The sequence below is a fragment of the Dermacentor albipictus genome, chromosome 7, assembly GCF_038994185.2.
Source record: "Dermacentor albipictus isolate Rhodes 1998 colony chromosome 7, USDA_Dalb.pri_finalv2, whole genome shotgun sequence".
NCBI lineage: Eukaryota > Metazoa > Arthropoda > Arachnida > Ixodida > Ixodidae > Dermacentor > Dermacentor albipictus.
The window spans coordinates 102,060,974-102,085,077 of record NC_091827.1 but is presented as its reverse complement, the minus strand read 5'-3'; the positions used below and the strand labels follow the sequence as shown (position 1 = coordinate 102,085,077).

The 24,104-nt window shown below is 48.5% G+C and overlaps 1 long non-coding RNA gene across 1 annotated transcript in view; it reads right to left on the bottom strand.

Moving 5' to 3' along the window:
- Window positions 1–17,602: 17,602 nt before the first annotated feature.
- Window positions 17,603–24,104, bottom strand: part of LOC135917225 (uncharacterized) — a 36,444-nt gene continuing 29,942 nt past the window's right edge. Inside the window, exon 2 of the long non-coding RNA XR_010569233.1 lies at window positions 17,603–17,933. This is a non-coding gene — a long non-coding RNA (uncharacterized lncRNA). The remainder of the gene's footprint in view (window positions 17,934–24,104) is intronic.

Here is a 24,104-nt window from a genome sequence, read left to right as displayed (position 1 = left end):
TACTGCAGGATGACTAGTAAATTGTGTAGCGCAACCGTGATCACCTCTGTTCTGCATGTGTAACCATGAATGAAAGGATCCACCCAGCGCATGGTAACTTACTTATGCGCCCATGTATCTGTGAACTCTGGTTTCATTTTGTCTCTATGACTGTTCAAGCAAGTCCACAGAAACGCCCCACTAAATTTCTGAGTACATATGAACTGCAATGTCTGCGACCGCTCAGCCAGCCTGCAGCGAGCCATAGTAAAGTGTTCAGTCACAAAGATACCCGTGATCCTTCCAGAGGTATCTTTATTTGTTGTTGTGGTAGAAGAGCCACGCTCTGCCTCTAGTAACTTCCATCGAGGTTTTCTGATACCTGTGAATTTTTAGGATGAACTTGTGTTTCTCTGTGGCCGCTGAAGCAAGCCCGCACAAATCCTCTGTTAGCTTTTGCTACAGGGGAACTCATATAATGCATTTTTGTGTCTCTGCCTGCTGAAGCGAGTATGCTGCAAGCCTTTATTTAATTGTGTCGACGTCAAGGTACCTGTGACGGATTCAGCAATATTTAACTGCGATCACGGAAAGGTCGCATTCAGTTTCTGTTTATTGTGTTTGCCTGTGAACATTTACGGTGAGTTTGTGTTTGTAACTATTTCAGTACAGCAAGTATCTTGTAACTTCTAGTACCTATGAAATGAGTTTGGCTTGCGGCGAAGCAAGTGTCTTGTAACTGCTTTTGTACCTGTGAACTCTCTAGTAATGTTTGTGTCTGCAACTGCTGAAGTGATCCTTTAGTAATATTACTATGCTCCAGCGTGTCTATCAAATATTCAGTACTTTGGCTAGGTGCGAACATTGAAGCAGGCCCGCAGAAAGTCTGGAGTAGCTTCCTTCATGGCTAAGACCCCTACAAACTTGCCAGTAAGCATTGCATTTATGTGTCTGCGACCGCTGAAATGAGCCAACCCCCAGTTCTCCTGCTAACGTCTTTGTAAACCCCATCTTTGCAGAGGACTTTTAGTGTTCTTTTACTGGCCGAGGTGCTTATGAAAGATATTAGCTCAGCTTAAATGGCCCTGACACTACACGAAAACGTCAATGTTTGCTCTGGTGACCTTTACTAGAAATTGTTATGGATGCATAGCGCATTTCTTCTATAAATGGATCATCATACAGCAGCTGTTTGTGCCTATAGGTGACTACTGGACTTGCATCAAGAAATTTCGTTAATGCCTAATGCAGTTGTTACATATTTAGCATAATTCGTGTTAGCGTGCTTAACTGCTAAATATGGCCTAGGGAAATGCTCTGGCACCTTAAGGTGGCTAACATATCTGAAATGCTAAGCGAATTTTGCATTGATGTCGTTGTGACCACGGAAGTGAACCCGCAGAAAGCCTAATGATAACTTCCGTAGTGGCCCCACTGCGAATTAAAATTTTTTTTTTGCTATGCAAAGTGAATTTGCAAACATTTTACTTCATGCATACTTTTAATAACCATGGTGCGTCATAAATAACTCCTGATGGCTGATCTTGTATGATGGAATTGTTGAGTTTTATTTGTTTGCATTGATGAGTTTCACTGACAATTGCTGAGGGCATCTGAGAGTTGAACTCGTGATCGCCTTCAACTGTTTTATTAAAATAAATGCTGTATTTTTAATGGGATTGTCAAATGATTCAGCAGCCTGCAGAACTTAGTTCTGTAGCTTCGTTTCTGTTAGCACAAGAATGTCTAGCTTCCATGTCTATATGTTTTGATTTAATTCAATTTTATCAAGTTGTATGTAATGTATTAGCTTACCGTAGCACGGAATTATATGTCAATGCTTTGCTGCACTGCAGCCTTCTTCAGCATGCTTTTAAGATGCCGTGGGCTGTAGTGCTGCTGGTTTGTCTCCTGGTACTTTAGCTTCTGCATGACAAAAGTGTTTGGTCACCTTATTGGAACGCTGGGATGGGTCTTCAAAAGCCATGCAATTCTTTTTCATCATTGCCCCACAAGCGAATGCAAAACCAGGCCAAAATTTCTTTGTTAATGGTGTGTAAAATGCAGCAGGCCTGCTGCGCTGCTAGGGCACATTATGAGGAATATCTCTATTATGTTAATTTATAATCAGTATGGACGTCCTGCGGATATTCTGAATCTACAACGAAATGTCCCACAAACGTCCTTTGGACTATTGGTAAGGAAATGTCCCAGATGTAGTCATGATTATGCAATAAGAATAATCCATATTTAAACGTCTCTTAGACGTCCGCATATCCCATTATGACGTTCGTGGGACGTTTCTATGAACGTCAATTTGCGTGCATGGCACAATCCCATAGACGACCCAGGGACATTCGCGTGTCTCGTTTCCGTGGGACGTTGGTGGTTTTATGGGTTACCTTGCAAGGTCCAGTAGACGTTCGATTATCCGGTTTTGAAGTACAATGGACGTTTGTTGGATGTGTATTTTCTTTGCGTCGGACATCCTGCGGACATCCGTAGTACATCTTTGGGACTTCTGTGGATGTCCGACAGACGTCAAAATATCCGTTGTGGAATGTCCTTTGGGTGTTCACTGGATATCTGTGGTCAAACGGGTAGTAAAGACACGACAACCCATGGTGCAGAACACAACGCATATCTTTGCGTGTCGTCGACGACGATGTCTTTACACCGCCCTATCGTGCAGTCTTGTTCCGGTTATTTGCGACGCACAGTACAACGAAGACGGAGTAGCCGAACAAAGAACAGCACTTCTGCTTCGTCACGGTACTTCCATCGCTCGTGGCATTGTCAGCTCAGCAGAGGAATGTGCTGACGAGCTGCTGACCAATTGCACCAACGAACGGCAGTACATCAGCAAAGGCACCACGTTAGTATCCCTTGAGCAAATCCACAATGCCCAATACTGTTTTACGGCTAAAGAGGAAGCAATAGTTGATGTGGCACGAATGTGCCTGTCGTCGACGTTCGTCCAAGTTTACTGCTGAAAGATAGACAATTGGATTGTTTCTCCTTGACATCGCGGGTTGGGGAAACGCCGCTGACTAATTACGGCGCAATAACGGAGGAGAGCGCAAGATCCATTCGCAAAAATCCGTACCCTGTGTCTCAGCAAGAACGCGAGGAAATACAACAGCAGGTTTTTAAATTTTAGAGGATGTTATCATCTAACCGTCAAAAAGCGCCAGTGGTGGTCTTAAAAAGAAGGATGGTAGCTTGTGGTTTTGTATTGATTATCGCATGCTGAACCGTGTGAAAAGAAAGACATGTATCCGCTGTCACGCATAGATGATTCTCTCGACAGGGTACGACATGCGCCTTTGTTCTCATCGACGCATCTGAAAAGTGGGTACAAGCAAATTCGTTGGGCGTGGTAGAAAGAACGCCGCTTTCATGACGCCAAATGGGCTTTAAGAATTCGAGGTTCTTCCCTTCGGTTTTTGCTCAGCCCCGGCCACTTTTGGATACCGAATAATGGATACCGTCATGTTCGGCTTCAAATGGAAGACTTGCTTGGTATACATGGACGCTGTACTTGCTTTTTCGGTCACGTTAGAGGAACATCTTAAACGGGTCCTGTCAAATATTCAGGTCATACGGTCGTCTGGGCTCACTTTGAAAACAGAGAAATCTTTGGATTTGAAGGACTTCAGTTCTCGTGTCATGTTGTCGGCGCGGTGTTGGACCGTATCCTGATAAAATTGCGGCCGTCGCGATGTGTGCAAAGCCCAAGGACAAGAAAACCGTGCGACACTTCATGGGCCTCTGAGCCTATTACCGGCGTTTTATCAACTGTTTTGCGTGCATGGTCTCTCCGCTCAACAGTCTCGGAAGACAAGGCGTCGCATTTATATGGGGAGAGGAGCAGGAGGCGGCATACAGCGAGTTCCGGCAACGCCTACAAAGCCCACCATTAGTCGCTCACTTCGACAAGGATGCACCTACATCAATCTACACAGATGCCAGCAATGCGGTCATAGGTGCAGTTCTCGTTCAGTGGCAAGATGGCTCTGAGCGAGCCATTGCACAGGCGAGCACCGTCTCACGTGCAGAGTCCAACTATCCCACCACAGAGAAGGAATGCCTAGCTGTAGTATGGGCTGTCGGTAAGTATAGCGCGTACTTTACAGCCACTCTTTCCAATTAGTGAGTGGCCATAACGGGCTTTGCTGGTTTACAAACATGAAAGACTACTCTCGACGTTTGGCTTGCTGGAGCCTACTACGTCAAGAGTATATGATGGTGGCCCATAAATCGGGGAAGCAGCAGTTACATGCCAATAAAGCGCCTCTCAAGATCGCCACTTGAATAACAAGGCAATAATGAAGATGGTGGATACGCAAGCCTTTTCGCAGTTGTTGATGCTGCCACCTTTTCTCGCCAATCACACAATCAAGAGCCCCATTTAGTGAATAACTTTTTGGAAGACCGACCTACAAGATGTCGCAAGTGTATTTAAAAGGTCTATCATCGTTCTGCTTGCGCAACGGTATCCTCTATAAAAAGAACTCTTTGTCGACTTGGCAGAACTACCTGTTAGTCGTCCCATATACTCTCCACAAGCAAATCATGCAGGCATGCCACGACGGCCCCACGTCAGGCAACCTCGCTGAACGCAGACATTGGTTAGAATCAGAAGCATGTACTACTGGCCGAAGTTTGCAGCAGAGGTGAAGCACTACGTCACCACTTACCTTTACTTAGAGCGGCCTAAAGTTCCGCCCACTAAAGGCGTCGGGCTGTTACACCCTGTTGCAGGGCCGGAGTCGCCGTTTGCACCAAATTAATTGGATCTTCTCGGTTCATTTCTAACGTCATCCAGCGGAAATCAACGGGTCATAGTCGCGACATACTACCTCACCAAATACGCGTAAACCAAGGGACTTCCGAGTGACACGGCAGCTGAGGCAGCAACATTTTTTATTGAGAACATCGTCCTAAGGCATAGTGCTCCAGCTGTCGTCATAAAAGACCTGTCAGACCCCTCGCTTAGCTCATTCCTCGTGTTGGATGGCATCTTATACCGCCGAAATATGCGCTGAGAAGGACATGAACTGCTGAGAGCCGTTCCTTCTCATCTCCGGGCAACTGAACTTGCGCAACAACATGATGTACCCACCGCTGCCCACCTGGATGTTTCCAAGACCTACGACTGTGTCCGGCGACGATTTTTCTGGCCTGGACTCTACCGTACCGTGCGACGTTGTGTGGCTGCTTGCGAACCATGCAAACGTTGTAAGAAGCCTGCTTTGCTTCCGGCTGGAACCCTCCAGCCACTTGATGTACCCACTGAACCCTTTTATCGTGTTGGCCTGTTCCTGGTGGGCCCTTTCCGTAACTGTAGATCTGGCAATAAGTACATCGGTATTGCAACGGATTATTCAACCCGCTGTGCCGTCACACGAGCCATCCCGACCAATTGTGCTACCGACGTCGCAGACTTCCTGCTCCAAGACGTCATCTTATGCCACGGAGCTCCTCACCAGCTTCTCACAGACAGGGGCCCCTACTTTTCATCACGGGTTATCGACGATCTACTTTGCTCTTGTGCCACGAAACACAAGTTCACGACAGCATACCACCCTCAAACGAACGGCCTCACTGAACGCCTGAAGCGAACACTTCAAGATATGGGGCGCTATAACGTAAAACTATTCCAAACATTTATATTCCAATTCTGTAATCAGCCCTCCGCGATTTGTCAAAAACGTTTTTGGACCCCCCCCCCCCCCCACCCTACTTTACCTGTCTGTCTCGCGACGTTTCATTGGTCTCTTACGACAACCCTGCGGGTGACCACCCTGTGCTTGCGTCAGCGGTTACGCAAATTTGACGTCAGGAGTTTGGACTACCAACATATTGGAATAGCTTTACGCTATAGGGCCCATGCTCGCCATGTATCTCCCCTCAGATCGTCGTGACTCGGACTTCGCGCTTCCATTTGTGCCGTTCGCGTACAACTCGTCACGTCACGACATCGCTCTCTACACCCCCTTCTATCTCGTCTTTGATCGTGACCCGACCTTGCCTTTTAACACGCTCCTGCCAACTGCTCTCGAGTCCCCGTCTGAGTACGGTCGCGACGCTATTGATACAGCCGCCCAGGCACTCCAGATTGCCCACCGTCGCCTTTCTGAGTCGCAGGCAAGACAGAAGTATCTTTATGACAACCGTCATCGTAATCTCCAGTTCTCTGCCGGCGACCTCGTCCTCCTTTGGACTCCTTCGCGGCGTGTTGGCCTCTCGGAAAAACTTGTCTTCCGGTAATCTGGCCCTTACTGCGTCGTGCGACAGCTCAGTGATGTCACGTATGATGTAGCCCCAGCCGACGCTTCTCCGTCGTCCACGTCAACTGATATCGTCCACGTGGGCCAGCTGAAGCCCTATCATGCGGCCGCCATCTCGAAGACGCCGGGTCGTCGCTTTTGCCGACGGAGGTTATGTCACGATGCCACGAGGGGGACAAAGACGAGGAACACCAGCAAGACGAAAGAGACGACGTAGTGTGGTTAACCTAACGTGCGGCCATACTGGTTGTACCGACCATATTTTCTGCAGAGTAAACGCAGTCCCATTTATTCTTATATATATAGCACGCCATTATATGCTGGGTGTCTGAGCATAGAGGCATGGAGGGTAATGTGCTAGCAGACCAAATGATCGCGTCAATTAAATCGTGCGCTTTTAATCCTACAACTGCTATCTCTGCCACAGATCAGAAGCCTTTATCGCAATTGAAACTGCGAACGTACTGGCAACGTGTGTGGGACGCTGAAACAAATAATAAGCTTCACTTGATTAAGCCAAAGTTAGGTTCCTGGCCCTCCAAAATGGAAACACGACGAACTGACGTCCTATTCTGTCGTGTCAGACGAGGACGCACATACGGCACCCACAGATTTTGACTGTCAGGTAATAAACCACTAACCTGTGGTAGGTGTGGTGACAGGCTGACTAGGGATGGTCCATTAATTGTTTTATTCGATTAACGAATAATAATTCATCATTTCAGCCTTTAATCGATTAATCACTTTCGGTGAAGGGGTTCTGATCGACTAATTGATTCATTTAAATTCTTGCAGTGCACTCTTATATTGGTTGAAACACAGTTGGTGGACCTTATGTGAATGTTTGAGAGGTAGAACGAAGTTCGATGCGCAAGTTTACAAGCGTTTCATAAGGTATAATCTTTAACTTGTAACACTATATATGGTCTGCACTAGTGGCTTTTCAAAAAGTAAACAATATGTGTTGGAAAATGACACTTAGTGAAGAATTAAACAATATACGTGGCAATAGTGAATCCCTGTACATACATTTAAACAAGAAATAAGTAAAGATGGCGTAAGTGAAAAGTGAAGTCCAACTGAAGTATGCAAGAAATTGCAATATGCACAAGGGAAGGAAACTTACTGGATTAGGATTTTAAGCCACATGCTCTTTTCTACAGAGCAAAGGAATGTCAATTGGCTGTGATGTTTGGGGGAAATCTACGCTGTCTTCGAACGGCCGTGCAATAATCTTGCGAGAATAGACACTCCGACTCTACAGATTGGCGAAATCGCCATGAACGCCATCGCTCTCTAGAACACGTGATGCAAACCGGTGTGAATGCTGCGCCACGTCTTTATTGTACTGGGAGTGGCACAGTGATCAATGAGTGGGTTTGCAACAGTACGCCTTGGATTGTAAGGTCATTTCGAGCCTCGGCCTTCGGGTTGCGAGGTGGCATGCGTGATGTGGTGAAATAGGGGGGAACGCTCGGCTTGGCATCATTCGGAAATACATTCCGCAGTCGCTCTACTAAAGCGCACAGTCACTGCTCATGAGCCACCATTCGAGAACAATTTCAAAGCTTTCGCGCCACTGCTGTCAAACTCTGGAAAACCACTAATGAAACAGGTCTATACGTTTAAGTCGATTTAATGAAAGGTGGACATTACTGAAGAATAATTGTATTGCGGGATACATTCATTCGATTAGTCGATAAATTATTCATCGATATTACCAACCCTAAAGCTGACCGTCCTCCACGTCATCCTGGAGTGTCAGTAAGCAGAATGCAAAAGAGAGAAAAAAAAACACTTTCCTGTAGCATAGCGGCAACACATATCCTTCTTCATCCCGCAATTTTTCTAGGTCGAGAACCGTTTTACGACATCGGAGCAATTCCTAGCTTTATTGAACGATGTTTCCTTCGGTGGTATTATATCCATAAATTTATAGCACATCCGCTTTCGAGCGGATGCCGATATGATAGCACTTTTGTATAGCACATGCCTCCATGCCTTTGCGTTTCAAGGGTTCTTAAGGCGGTAGTGCTTGTATCAAACGTTTACCTCTGACATATATTACTATATCACCATTCTTTGACAATGTATTTTTTGTGTGCATAGTACACCTCATTAACCATTGGCATATTTTTACTACGTATAGGTCTTACGCGCTTTGCAGCAACTGTTTCTGGGCCGCTTTACAGCTACATAACGTCTGCCTCCCGTAATCCATAGCTCCACTGTCAGCTCATTGAAACCGGCCTGGCGCTCTTTGGCCATGCTTGGCCATTGCGCAAGAAACAGCCGTTCACCCTCATCATGCTCATCCAATTAAACATAAGATCACGAATCCATCACCTCAAGCCAATTATGTCATGCATGACAATGACGTCATGGCATAGATGCCAGATGTGACTCATGTGATACATGTCATGTCATTCATGTTATGAATATCCTGATGCAAAAACTAAAAATTGACCTGACACGAATGACAATCATGTCATGACGCGGATGACATGACATGCTTGTTATGACATTAATGTAATGAATGAAATAATCTGACGCGTTTTTAACTGTATATATTCTGGGTATGTGTGTCATGACATGCACGCGGGACAAGAACGATATATCATGAAATGCATCTAATGGCATGATTGGCATGAATGTCAATAATGCATGTCACGGTATGTCTGTATGCGCGCGATCGTGTCCTAATTATTAGAGCACTCTCAGATGTCACAATCGACATTAGACGTTCGATTACCACATCGGTGACACATCTCATTTTTAAGGCGAAAGCCGTAGATCTCCATGTTTCGAGGTCGCGTTATAAGGTAGAGAAAAACGGAACGCTCGTGCCATTGCTCCGACGTTTGGTTTCGGCTTCTTCCACGTCGCTGCGACATCGATGCCGGTAACCATGCTAAAAAAAGGTACAGATAGCTAATATAGCAACAATTACGGCACTCGAACCCACGACCTTTGCTGGGAGTTGAAACCACAACTTTGGTGTTAGTTAAGGCGAAGTTGATCAAGGCACACTTCAATAAAATAGAGTTAATTAGGACTCTGCAACGCACGACCTTTAGTGGTAGAAAACAATAATAAGTAACAACGAATTCGAATAAGAACTTCAAATAATTTAATGGATGTCGCTTGAGCGTGCCGGCTTTGGCCTTAACCCTCTTTGGTGTATGCCAAAGTGATTGTAAATTTTTTCTAAAGAGAGGCAAAGGGCCAAGAAGTAGTAGAGAAACGCTTAGCATCAAGAAACTACACCAGTCTATCACTCCAGGCTTGACTATTGAAGTTTAACCTGTGCTTCTGCTCGCGTATGTGCTTTGCATGCTTGCAAAGTTGACTGCAGCACGTAACATTGCTTGCTTGAATGAGTCAGTAACCTAGGAACACTGGCGCGGAACTCTACAACGTAAGGTGTGAACTTTAGCTAGTTGGCTGTGCATATTTCACAAACGGCACGTAAGCGGACACAGCACAGAAGTAAAGAGACGACAAGGACAGGAAAAATTACGAAGCACCTCGAATACGTTGTCTATACGGTAAAACTTTTGTTTCTGAGTTTGTTTTAGGGAATTGCATGGTTTCATGTGCGGAAACCACGATCTAAATATGAGGCACGCCGTATTGGGGCACTCTGAAATAATTTTGACCAGCAGCGGTTCTTCAGCGTGCCTCCAATGCAAGGGACATGTGAGTTTTTGGATCTCACCCCCATCGAAATGCGGCCGCCGCACATCCTGTCACCGTGTGCCTAGCAGCGCAACCCCATAGCCGAGGAGCCATCGCGGCTTTCTTGGCCTGGTGATCCTGCCCCTCCCCCACACCTTTACATCAAACTACAAAGCGTCCCGCTTTTCCCTACCAATGAAATGCGCTTTGACTATAATTATGATGGCATTCCTATGGCACGTCTTCCTGGACAGCGCAGTGTTAACACAGTTAACATGAAAACGTAGGCACATTGTCTGACCATATTATGAAGATGGTCACGCAGAGGCAAATAATCCTTACACAAGCATGCTTTTTTTATGAAATCAGCGCTTGCAGCTGCAACATGATGAACGGGTTGTTCGAAAAGAGCAACCACATACGGACGCAGCTAGAGTGAAGGAACGAAGCGAAGGTGTGCGCATAAGCCCGTCTGGCTTGCATCAGGAGCTTGGTTTTCGCAAATGGCCTATCGGTATTCTCTTTCTAGTTGAAGTCAGACAACGCTATTAACCATGAATGTCAAAATAACAAGGGGCTCTTTATAAAGCAGGGCCTCCTTAGTACTTGCTGTGTAATGTGGTTTAGTTGCAAAAGGGACGATCAATCCGGTAGCAGCCTAGCGGCAGCGAATACCACGCGCTCTCTCACGATCACAGCACGGGTCGTCGTCGTGGTCTTCGAGCTACCACCGAAAATACGAGGCGCGTCTGGTTCATTACATTGGCCCGGTGTGCGAAACGAAACCATCCTGGCGACTCAAGAAGCAACCAAGATGACGGGGTCGCAATAGGGCTTAAGGCGGTTCACAGGCACTGTCTCGTGGCGGCGACTAAGAAGGTCCGGAGATAATGAGACGAGCTCAACAATTTACATCACAGGTGAGGTGGCGTCGATGATACGGCGCGGACAGCAGTACCATGCGAGTAGTTTAGAAGAAAGGCCAGGGATGTGAGGCAGTATGCAACGTCAAACAAGGAAACTGGCAGGGAAGGTAGGCGTGGCTGGTGACTGTCACGTCGTGTCTTCTGACGACGCTGATGCTCACTAACCAGCGAATGAGCCAGCTGGCGGCAGTCTTCAGTGTTTCGGGCTACTTCTGAAATTGTGCACTCAGAGGCGTCGGATAGATAGAGCAGGATAGTATACATTGGAGACGATGGCTTACGTCCAACCAAAAGAACAAAATGTGAAAAATCTGTGGTCGCTTTCGTCAAGGTGCTATACGCGAACGTAACGGACATGAGCATTGTGTCCAATTGGTGTGGTAAGGCGAAAAGTACATCCTCAATATGTCGCCGAGTATTCAGTTCAACCGCTCCATGCAACCATTCTTTTGCGGGTGGCATGCGCTCGATTTCCGGTGAGTGACGTTGCACTCGAGAAGGAGTGATTGTTTTGCTTCTGGCTACAAATAAAGGAAGACATCCTTAACAAGATCCCGAAAGCATGCGAAAACATCATGGCCCTAAACCTGAAAGGGGCTTTTGACAATGCCAGCTACGGAACCATCGTGGAAGGGCTAAACAAGGCCAACTGCGGCAAGGGAGTCCACGATTACGCGGGGGCATTCTCGTCAAAGCTCACGGTGACAGTAAGACTCGGAGACCTGCGGAGTGATACCTTTGAGACGCCTAACAAGGGTACCCCGCAGGGCTCGGTCTTTTCGCCAATTCTCGTTAACGTCGCGGTGATCGGGTTAGCCCAGAACCTGAACGAGGTCGAGGGCATCCAGCATGCCATGTATGCGGATGACATCATGGTTTGGGTAAATAACAAATCATTGGGCCAAAAAAAAGAAAGAAAAGCTTCAGAAGGCGGCCACATGCGTCGAACAATTCGTCAAGGCGAGAGACCTCGCGTGCTCAACCGAGAAATCAGAAATTCCGAGGATTGGAAGGAACACCATCAAGAAAAAGATAGAAATGTATCCGGAAGGTCAAGTCATACCAGAGAAGGACATAATACGCATCCTGGGCATGTGGACTCAGAGCAGCAAACAGTGCGGACACACGCTAGGCCTGCTAAAGCAATCGACGGAGCCAGTCAGCAGGATGATCATGAGAGTGTCGCAAAGATGGAGCGGCATGAAGGAGGGGGACACGTTGAAGCTGGTCAGGAGCCTGGTGGTCAGCAGGGTCACTTACTCACTCCCGTACCACAATATCACGCAACAAGAGAGAGAACAAGCCGAGACTCTCATCAGGAAAGCATACAAGACGGCGTTGCATCTGCCCAGAAACACGTCGAACGACAAGCTGCTCAAGCTAGGTAGCCACAACACATTTGAAGAGCTCAAAGAGGCACAACTGGGTGCGCAGCTGCACAGGCTCCAGCAGTCAACCACCGGCAGGGCGCTCCTTAAAAGATTAGGCTATAAAAACATAGAAGCAACGAAGGATAGGAAAGTTAACATACCAGACTCTTTTCGCCAGACACTGAAAGCTATCCCCCTACCGAGGAATATGGACCCGAATGTGCATGCGGCCAGAAGACAGGCGCTAGCAAAATACGTAGAAAAACACCTGGCCACTAAAAACAATGTGGTATACACGAATGCAGCCCTACACCCGTGGGACCAGAACACCAAAGAACATAGAGTTGCGGCAGTGACCGTGGATCACATGGGAGAGCTGATAAGCAGCGCAACCATAAGGAGTTGCACGGTCACAGAGGGGGAAGAAGCAGCTGTGGCTCTAGCAGCGGCGGAAGGTTACCGTAGAAACAGATCCTTGATAATACTCACAGACTCCAAAGAAGCATGCAGAAATTTCATGGCAGGTAGAATCAACAAAGGGGCGCTGCGAATCCTCCTCGAGGCAGGACTTCCGAACGAAAAGATACTGCGTACGATTTTCTGGGTGCCGGGTCACACCAGAATAGAGGGTAAATAGAGGGCCGACAGTCTAGTACCACTATGACTGTCGGCTGTCGGCTAGTACCACTATACCACTATGACGGTGGAACCAACGTACGCGGAAATACTATACCATCACCGAGGCAGAAGGATAATATATCCACTGCCCCACCCATCTTTAACACAACACGAAGCAGTCGGCTGGCGAAGGCTGCAGAGAGGAACGTTCTTCAATCTACACATGCTGCATAAAATGTTTCCCAGTCAATACAGGGACACATGCCCATGGTGTGGGGCCGTCCCAACACTATATCACATCACATGGCAGTGCAGAAATAACTTCTTTTTCCACAAAGAAAAAAAAAACCATTGCGGAACAGTAGGAGGGCCTGCACACCAGCGGCGTGCTCACTTTCCAAAAAGGATTGGTGCAACACGCTCTCAACGTGGTCAGGCTCAGCGGCGCTCTGGAATAGGGGCGCCGACAACTCAAGACGACGGAGACTTCAGTAAAACATGACGACCATTGTTAGCCGCTGAAAGCTGTAAATAGAGCATTAAAGTTTTTTCTTCCTTCCTTCCTTTGCTTATGGCCAGAAGACGCGACCCCTATCGCTGAGTAGTACTCGAGAAGCAGCGTGGCGAAGGACAAAGCTATCAAAACTGAACATGCAACGTCGCACGCGGTCGCTGCGGGAAAGGCCGTCGTCTTGGCGTAGCGCATCGGGTGATCGACATCAACAATAATCCAGCCATTTCCGCGTGCACTCTATGGAATCGGGCGAAGAGACCGATGCCGACGCAGTCGAACGGTGGAGCAGGACACGTTAGCGGCTGTAGTGCGCCAAGAGGGCACTTGGAGGGGTCTTGCTTTCTTGACAGTCGGTGCAAGAGCGAACGTAGTGCTGGACAAACCGGTACATTCAACGCCAGTAGTATCACTAACGCAGCCTTGGGAATGTTTTTTACGACACTTTTATGGGCGCTTTGGGAGTCTGCATGGAAGTACGCGCAGATATCGGATCGCATGGGACGAGGGATAGCCAGAAGCCATTTTAAGTCGTCGGCCATGTAGTTGCGGTGGTATGAGGTGTTGTCTCGCACGCAAAGTGGGCTGCTTGACGGCGTAGCCTCCGTGTTGACGGAACGACCGATAAAGCGGCAATGTAGTCATGTAGCAGGGCAAGCGATAGGTCAGTGCGTTGCTCAGAGGGCATGTCAATGTCGTCCAGTTGTGACGGGTGTGCGATCATTGAGGGAACAGAGAGAGAAGCTACATCAGATATCATCGGCTATTGGGAAAGCGCGTCAACGTCGGAATGCTATTGACCGGAGCGGTATACGACACGAATGTCACATTCCTGCAGGCAAAGCGCCCAACGTTCGAGGCGGCCCGACGAGTCTTTCAAGGAAAGCCAACAAAGGGCGTGATTGTTCAGTGATGCTGCTGAAAGGACGAAGGTAATGCCGAAACTCGCCCAAGGCCCAAATGATGCCTAAGTATTCCTTTTCTCTGAAGGAGTAATTCAACTAAGCTTTATTGAGGGTACGGCTTGCATCAGTCACGACATATTCTTCATTCCTGGTTTTCTGTTTGGCCAAAATCGCACGAAGACCGACACCACTGGCGCCGGTGTGAACCTCTGTCGGCGCAGTTGGGTCGGAATGGCGAAGAATCGTCGGTGAAGTGAACAATCACTTTAACTTTTCAAGGGCTTCTGCGCATGCTGATGACCACTTGGAAGTGCCTTTGCTTCCGGTAAGCAGATTCTTCAAGGTTGCCATGATAAAGGCGATGTTCTGGAAAAAGCGGGGAAGATAAAAGCACAGGCCTATGACACTTTACACAGGGCCTTGATGGATGCGGGCTTTGGAAACTCGGTGACTGCACGAAGCTTGTCGGGATAGGAAAGACTGCCGTCTTTCGAGACAATACCACCCAATATATTGAATTGTCGTATGGCGAAACGCAATTTCCTCAGGTTTAGCTGTAGGCCAGCAGAAGTGAGAGAGGTTAGGACGTCATGCAGGCGGACGAGCTCTCTCGGTAAATGCTTTGAGCAAACGACTATATCGTCCAGGTAGCATAAAATATTTTTCATTCGTAGCCGCGAAGGATGTTATCATCATGCACTCGAACGTAGCGGGCCCATTGAAGAGACCGAACGGCGTAATGTTAAACTAGTACGGGCCATAGGGGGTGAAGAAAACTGTCTTCGGATGTTCAGCATTTGCCATGGGAACCTACCAATAGGCAGAACGGAGATCTAAAAAGGAGAATAATCTGCACCTTGACCATTGTCCCTCTGAGGCAGTGGGTAATTGGCTTTTCTTGTAATCTTGTTTAAGCGGCTGTAATGACTACAATATGCAATGGAGTTATCTTTCTTTTTATTTGCGAAATAGAACAAGTGAGGACCAAGGACTTCGAGAAGGCTCAATGACGCCTGGCTGCAGCATGTCGCCCCCTTGTTCTGTGATTACTCGGCGTTCTTCTGCGGAAATGCGATACAAACGCGGTTGCAAGGCGGAATGTGAACCGGTGAAAATGGTATGAGAGGCGTTTGTCCTGCGATCCAAGCTTGGTTGGTTGCAGTCGAACGAAGAAATGACCTCGTTAACGAGATCAAGAAGTTATGTGTGATGAGATGGCGGAAAGTCTGCGGCGATAGCGCATTCGAAAACGGCTCAAGGCAGTGTTGATGAGACAGAAGTTATGGCTTCAAGGTGTGAACGGGTTGCACACATATGCGATAATGAGTCATCATCACCATCATCGGCACCGGCTGATGCTGAATCACATAACGGCGAAAGGTCCACTTGCGCGGGAGAAACATCGGTGATTGCGCGCGCTATGGCATGACAAGAAGTCCCACCTGAAGATGACATCATAACAGGATGGCAAAAAAAAAACTCGATGACTTACAAAATCTCGTGGATGACTACACGGGCGGTGCATACCGCTGTACGATGAATACACTGCGCGCTGGCAGTGCAGAGTGCCATGCCAGAGTTAGAAGTAGTGCCCGTTTTTTAGCTTACGTCAAATATTTTCATGGATGACGGAAACGGCCGCCCCGGTATCAACAGCCGCTTGTGCGGCTGCACCCTCGACATGGACCTCAATGACATGCTGTGGCGAAAACTGAGGTCTTAAAAATTTCGACGTACCTGCATTTCTTGTTTCTAGAACTGCGCTAATCAGCCTCCCTCGGCAGTAGCTCGTCGACGACGCACCGGTAAAAGCAACCGTTGACGTAGAGGAGAACGGCGAATGCCTGAATGGCGGTCGAGATCAAAGGTTCTCGGCGGCGAGTCAGTGGCATCTCAGGAACGAATCTTGGCGGCAGGTTGCGGCGCGTAGCGGAGCTCGCCGAAGGCGCCAAGGTTAGACCACATGTTACGACGAGAGAAGCCACACAACGTGACCAGCAATTCCACAGGCGAAGCAAATACACCTGTTGTTCGGCCCGTGTCATGTGTCTGCGCGACGAAAAAGTCTGGGAAGAAGCGGCAACTGCAATGGAGGAGCGGAGTCAGCCTGTGGGACATTTTGGCGCGTGGTGTTGCGTCGACGGCGTAATTCGTGGAAACTCTGACACCGGTGGAAGATAACGGTTACACTTGTTGCCCTCTTGGCAAGCAGAATATGAAAGGCGTCGTCTTCAATGCCCTTGAGAATATGTTTCGCCTTCTCTTCCTCCGTTATAGCTTGATTAACATGTATTGCATCTCTGCAGCCATTCTCAATATAGCTTGCGAAAGTCTCGTCCGGCTGCTCTGCCCACTGGCGTAGACTCTGTTCGGTGCGTAGCTTGCGTACAGCGGGGCGGCCAAACACTTGTGTGAAATGTGTCCACACTGCAGACCAACTCGAGATGTCAGATTCATGATTTTTAGCCACAGGTTCGCAATACCATCAAGGTAAAATATGACGTTGTTAAGTTTCGCCTGGCCATCGCAATAATTGTGAGCGCCTACAGTTTCACAGGGGAACAGCCAGTCTTCAACATCATGTTCACCGGTTGCGCTGAAGATGGCCGGGACACCCTGACGGAGAACGCCGCCGCAAGTGACAGGGGCAGCCATGGGGTCAGTTGGTGGGTTGGCCGCGTCACTCATGGTTTTGGTGGGCAACGTACGAGTGCTCAGCTCCAGAGTGACTTGAGGGATTGCAGCCACCTCTAACAAATGTGATGTGGTTTAATTGAAAAAGGGATAAGCAGTCCAGCAGCAGCCTAGCAGCCTAACAGCCTAACAGTGATCACTGCACGGGTCCTCGTCGTCGTCTTCGAGCTACAACCAAAAATACGAGGCGCGTCTGCTTCAGTACGCCTGTATTACCTCGATAACCAAAGCACACCAAAGAAAGAGAGATAGGGAGAAAACATTCATATTAGTATCCAAAATGCGTCTTGCATTTTGTACTGTATTCTTTTTTTATTTTCTCTTACATTCAGTATTTTATTCTGCAGGTAACTTACCCTTCTGCTTGGGTCTCCGCAAGGCCTGCAGTATTTTCAAAAGTAAAATATATGTACAAAGTAAAAGGCAGTGAGGTAAACAGACTCCGCCCGGTGGGCTACCCTGCACTGGAGAAGGGACAAAGGATGCTGAAAGATGAAAAGAAGGTGAGAAGTTCTTGGTACGCACGAACTTTGGGGCTTCACCGTTCAAGTCATGACAATCGATCATAAAATCTAGCGCATCTCAGAGAACGCCAGAGAAGCTGGCGGCACACTAAAGGGGCATCAAGTCCGGTTGCACAGTAGTATGAGCTGAGCTTTATTGCAACAACCAAATTCCCTGTAATAGGTGCCTTGTAGCATTGCACGAACCCACTGACAGGTAAGAACTTAACCATGCAGACGCTATGCTATAGTGCTAAGCTAGTCCAATTCGCTTGCATTCTGTGGCATTTACGCAGCGGCGGAATCTGTCCCTATAGTATCCCGGCCGACAGAAGCAGCTAGCTGCGCAGGCCCTACTGCAAGGCTTCTGCTGTGGTGGTTTCAGCAATTCTAAGCAGGTCTTTTCTCCGCAATTGATGCTTGCACAGGACTTGAACTCCGACGTTGGCTGGCATACTGAAAGTAAACCAAGAGTTATGAGAAAAAAAGAAGCTTTGTGAAAATAAGGAATAACTTCGCACATTTCATATACAAAAACGTTTAATCAAGTGCGCCACGTCATCTTCATCTTCGCGTATCATCATCGCGTCACGCATGTCCCGGAGCTCACGTCACCAGAACTGAACGCATTCTCGCTCTCGACTAGGCGTGTCACCGGAGCCGCCGCTCCGCTCACCGATTTCCCTTCCCGAAAAAATACAGGGATGACGGCATCGGTCGTCGCCCGCCTTCGTATCTTCATACAATGTGGATTGTATAAGAGTAATACAGCTTCTTGCTAGGGCGAGTTGGTTCACAATGCTTAGGAGGAATAAAATACGCAATGCAGGCAAGGAAGAGAGGTCAAGAGCGCCAATGCGTGTCCCTTGACCCCTCTTCCTGGTCCGAGTTGCGCATTTTATTATTTCTAAGCATATAGGATTGAACTTTGACCACCATATTACGGTCACGCTTGTTTGGATAGGTACAAGCACGTGAACGAAAATCACAGCAGGCTCATATATACTTCCGCACTCGGCAGACGTCTTCGCGGAAAATTTTAGTAGCTTAGTTCCCTTTCATTCCTGCTGCGATGGCCTAATGGAAGCTGCCTTGTTACCTATCGTAAACTGCTGTTCTCTTCAGAGACTGTTAAACGTTACTTTAGTTTTCTGCAGACTAATTTTTAGACCCACCCTTCTGCTTTGCCTCTCCAGGTCAGTGAGCAGGTATTGCAGTTGGTCCCCTGAGTTACTAAGCAAGGCAATATCATCAGCGAATCGCAAGTTACAAATGTATTCTCCATTAACTCTCATCCCCAATTCTTCCCAATCCCGGTCTCTGAATAGCTCCTGTAAAGACGCTGTGAATAGCATTGACACCTTTCGTTATTGTGATTTTATTGCTTTCTTTATGGATGACTACGGTGGCTGTGGTGCGGCTATAGATATCTTTCAGTATTTTTACGTACGGCTCGTCTACACCCTGATTCCGTAATGCCTCCATGACTGCTAGCTGAGGTTTCGACTGGCTTAATAAAGTCAAGCTTATTATTTGTTTCAGCGTTCCACAAGCGTTGCCAGTGGGTTGGCAGGTTCTTTCGCTATAAAGGTTTCTGATCTGTGGCAGAGATAGCAGTTGTAGGATTAAAAGCGCACGAATTAATTGACGTCATCATTTGGTCTGCTAGCACATTACCCTCCATGCCTCTATGTCCAGACACCCAGCATATGGTGGCATGCTAGTGATATATATACGCTCTACAGAGAACGGTAAGAGCTCAATGATCACTAGATTTTGATGTATCAAAGTGAGTTCAAGGCTTTAACGACGTTTTGGGAGTCTGTAAATTTTGAAACGGGCACAGGTATAAGATTAAATGGGACCGTGTTTACTCTGCAGAAAATATGGACCGTACAACCAGTATGGTCGAACGTTACGTTAACCCCACTACGTCGTCTCTTTCGTCTTGCTGGTGTTCCTCGTCTTTGTCCCCCTGGTGGCACCGTGACATAACCCTTGGCGACAAAAGCGCCGACCCGGCGTCCTCGAAATGGCGGCCGCATCATAGGGCTTGAGACGGCCCACGTGACGACATCAGTTGACGTGGACGACGGGGAAGCGTCAGCTGGGGCTACTTTATAAGTGACATCACTGAGCTGTGGGACGACGCGGTAAGGGCCAGAGTACTGGAAGACCAGTTTTTCCCAGAGGCCCACATGCCGCAAAGGAGTCCGAATGAGGACGAGATCGCCGGCAGAGAACTAGACATTACGATGACGTTTGTCATAAAGATACTTCTGTCTTGCCTGCGACTCAGAAAGGCGACGGTGGGCAATCTGGAGTGCCTGGGTGGCTGTATCAATAGCGTCGCGACCGTACTCAGACGGGGACTCGAGAGCAGTTGGCAGGAGCGTGTCGAAAGGCAATGTCAGGTCAAGACCAAAGAGGATATAAAAGGGGGAGTCGAGAGCGGTGTCGTGACGTGACGAGTTGTACGCGAACGCCACAAACGGAAGCGCGGCGTCCGAGTCACGATGATCAGAGGAGACATACATTGAAAGCATGGGCCCTATTACGTAAAATTATTCCAATATGTTTTTATTCCAATCTTCTAACGCCAAATTTCCGTAACAGCTTACGCAAGCACTGGGCGGTCACCCGCAGGGTTGTCTTAAGGGGCCAATCAAACGCTCTCCTCGTTCATAGCAGATTACTTTTGTTTGCTTGAAAAACGAATAACATTGCCTACACTGAGCGGCTTGTCTTTTCTAATTGACCGAAAAGAGGCGAGGAGCACGCTAAAGTGGAGAGTGATTGGATAGGGCCTAGCCATTGCACTGAATATCGATAATTGGATGAAGAGGGTGGTGCCGGCACCTGCGATTGGTCCGCTTTCTCTTACATAGCTTGCTGTGGCTCATCGACAACCGGGGGGGAGCTGGGGCGATGCAACGGACGCTTAAGGATGACGCTAAAACGGATACTCAGCAAAGCAGAGTTGGCAGAACGAGGTCGTAAACGTGCCGAAAGTTTTCGAAAACGTTACATGGCTACGCAATTTTTTTTATTACACGCAAATAAACGCATGCTCTCCGACAGGGGAGCGTAGCAAGTCCCGGTGGGATCGGTGGCAGCCATCTTTTATTCATTTCGGAACGGGACAGCCTGGGGCTATTCAGGAGAAAATCCCGTTTCGTTAGGCACATTAATGCATCTTTAACACGTACACGTCACTTTGACGCGGTAAGTTGTTGCGGTTTTGCGACGTCGCGTGAGAGGCACGTGAAGTGGGTGCAGCACGAAAACTTATGAGCAATAGCCGAGGGCTAATGGCAAAAAGGCGTCGAATCAGAAAAAACAATTTTTTTTGTTCGGTCAAGTTATGCATAATCAGTGTGTACACGTCATATCAGATGGGGAGCTATTTAAGTTTTCGTGACGTCGCATGACAGGCAAGTGAAGCAGGGGTGGTCCAAAGAAGTTTTTGACCAATCGCGATGGGCTGATTGCAGAATTGGAACAGAAAAATTTGGAATAGCTTTACATTATGGCACCCCATATCTGGAAGTGTTCGGTTCAATCGTTCAGTGAGGCCGTTCGTTTGAGGGTGGTATGCTGTCGTGAACTTGTGTTTCGTGGCACAAGAGCAAAGTAGATCGTCGATAACCCGTGATGAAAAGTAGGGGCCCCTGTCTGTGAGAAGCTGGTGAGGAGCTCCGTGGCATAAGATGACGTCTTGGAGCAGGAAGTCTGCGACGTCGGTAGCACAATTGGTCGGGATGGCTCGTGTGACGGCACAGCGGGTTGAATAATTCGTTGCAACACTGATGTACTTATTGCCAGCTCTACAGGTACGGAAAGGGCCCACCAGGTAGAGGCCAGCGCGATAAAACGGTTCGGTGGGTATATCAAGTGGCCGGAGGGTTCCAGCCGGAAGCAAAGCAGGCTTCTTACAACGATGGCATGGTTCGCAAGCAGCGACAAAACGTCGCACGGCACTGTAGAGGCCAGGCCAGAAAGATCGTCGCCGGACACCGTCGTAGGTCCTGGAAACATCCAGGTGGCAAGCGGTGGGGTCATCATGTAGTTGCGCGAGTACAGTTGCCCGGAGATGAGATGGAACGACTTTCAGCAGTTCATGTACTTCTGTGCGCATATTTCCGTGGTATAAGATGCCGTCCAAAACCACGAACAAGCTAAGCGAGGGGTCTGACGTGTCAGAACGGAGGCGGCTGATGAGGTCATGCAAGAATCTATCACGTGCTTGCTCCTGGCCGAGGTGATGGAAGGCGCAGAGCGTGAATATTCCAGCAGTTACATCACTATAGTCAGGACCGTGGACGGGGTGCGAGAAAAACAATCAGTATCCTGGTGTAGCCTACCGGACTTGTACACCACTCTCTAGACAAATTCTTGAAGACGTGGTGCTCAGCGACCAAGACGACGTGTTGGATCCTTAAATGTCGAGAGCCAACAGAGGGCGGCATGGTCCGTGGTAACAGCGAAATGTGGACCATATAAGTAGAGCCTACTTGCATACGCAATAACTTTGTCACGCCCACGTTGGCACTGAGCTAAAACCGTGCCAACTTCATAGCCATTAGCGTCTGTACGGACCTCTGTTGGGGTAAATATGTTCACGTGAGAAAGAATTGGCGGACTAGGGAGCAGGGTGATAAGGCGCTGAAAGGCCGTAGCTTTGTCAGGCAGGACCCCATGAAAAGGGGGCGCCTTGCTTCAGATGTTCAATCAGAGGCCGAGCATTGTACGCAAGATTTCTGACAAATCGACGGAAATAAGAGCACAAGCCCGCAAATGTGCGGGCGTCTTTTGCACAGGTCGGCACAGTAAAATCGAGAATAGCACGAACTTTTGCGTGATCGGGGCGGACGCGAGTCGAGTCGACGAGATGACCTAGGATAGTAATTTGTCGGTGACCGAAGTGGCACTTCGAAGAATTGAATTGTAGCCCAGCAGCACGGAAAACGGAAAAAATGGACGAAAGGCGTTCCAGGTGTGTCGCGTAGGTCGGCGAGAACACGATGACGTCGTCGAGGTAACAAAGGCAAATAAAGCACTTAAAGCTGTTCAAGAGCGTGTCCGTCATACGCTTGAAGGTGGCTGGAGCGTTGCGCAAGCCGAATGGCATGACTGGAAACTGTTCAAGGCCATCTCGCGCAACATGTGCGGCCTTCTCTAAGTGCATGCCATCGACGGCAATCTGCCAGTAACCGGTGCGCAGGTCCATGGGGCTCTTGCATTGCCCAGGGGGCGCTGCGAAAAAGGTGCTAAAAAGCGCCCTCTGTCCTAAAATTGGTCGTACCAAGCTCGGTCGTCTGCTTCGGAAAGCACGTTTACAATATGGACCCGCCGCTTTCGGTTGTGTTGTACCACAGCCTGCAGCGAATATCCGGTGCCGAAGGTTTTTTCAGGGGTGGCACGCTGTGTAAAGGCAAGAAATTATGCAGTGCCGAATACCTGTATGCCGTTCAAGCATTAAGCGGCGAAGTTTTAGCGCGGTGTCAATCGCAATTGAAGCGAGTCGCGTACGAAGTGGAACATCAGGTTAGGTTTGCCCGCTGCTAGATTCAGGCGCACAAACGCGAGGAAATGCTTGATATAAATGAATCCACAGCAGCGATAAGCAGACATCATGTGTACGGAACTGCTGGTCGTACGCGCCGCGAAGGCAGCGGTCTTTCGACATGCCGCGAAACGGCGGGCGTCCTGCAATCTTTGTTGACTGCATGCCGCTAAACAAGTAGATATGCCTGCGTTGTCGTAGCGGCCATCTGTCCCTTTTAGTGACTGGTAATAACTGATGCAATGCATATGAGCTCGCACGTACGTGCGAATCGCGCTGCAGCGCGAGCTCGTGCGCTGCTGGCTTGACGTAGCTTTTATGTAATGAAAGCTCTCGAACATCGATCTGCTGTAATCAATACTACCTGCTTCGCTGCCTCAACATGCTGACTTGAGGTCAGTATGAGCACATTTAACTCTCTAACCTGTGCTGCTCGTAGTGGGGTAGTGAATTGTCACCGAATCAGCCCGGCCATTTGTGGTCATTTGCACATACCTGGTCACTTAACCACTTCGCATCGGTCGAATTGTTAATTGTCGCTGTGGCCGGGCCTCGAATCGTTAATTACCACCCATGCCTCCTGCTATGTCGGTGTGCTGTGGGGACTGTAGGTGCAAAAGACCGAAATTTAGAACGCAGACAATCAAGCAAGCTTCAAGACAGGCGAAACAGTCACCATGGCGCGAAGTTTCGCTTACTCAGCGCGACGAACTGCAGCTATGCAGCGCGCCCGACGCTCCACTTCGTGAGGCCTTGAAGGAAAACGGTAGAATCTGATGTTGGGATTCAGGCCTTCTTGTTAATGGCAGCCCACGACGCAGAAGTAATGACGGTGACGCCTTCTCGAGGCTGGGCTAGGTCTCTCCGGATCGGCGTCACCGATTCCGTCTGCTCCCAGCATTACGTCCCACGGCACACGGAGAGCCTGTTTTCGTTAAACTGTAGGCTGCGGCGAACTCGCAGCGTGGTCGGCATGGTCAGTGAGAAGTGACGAGCCTTTTCGCACTCGCAACAGGGCAGAAAAAAGTGCGAATCGACGCAAAACTCGGCCTAGAAACGTG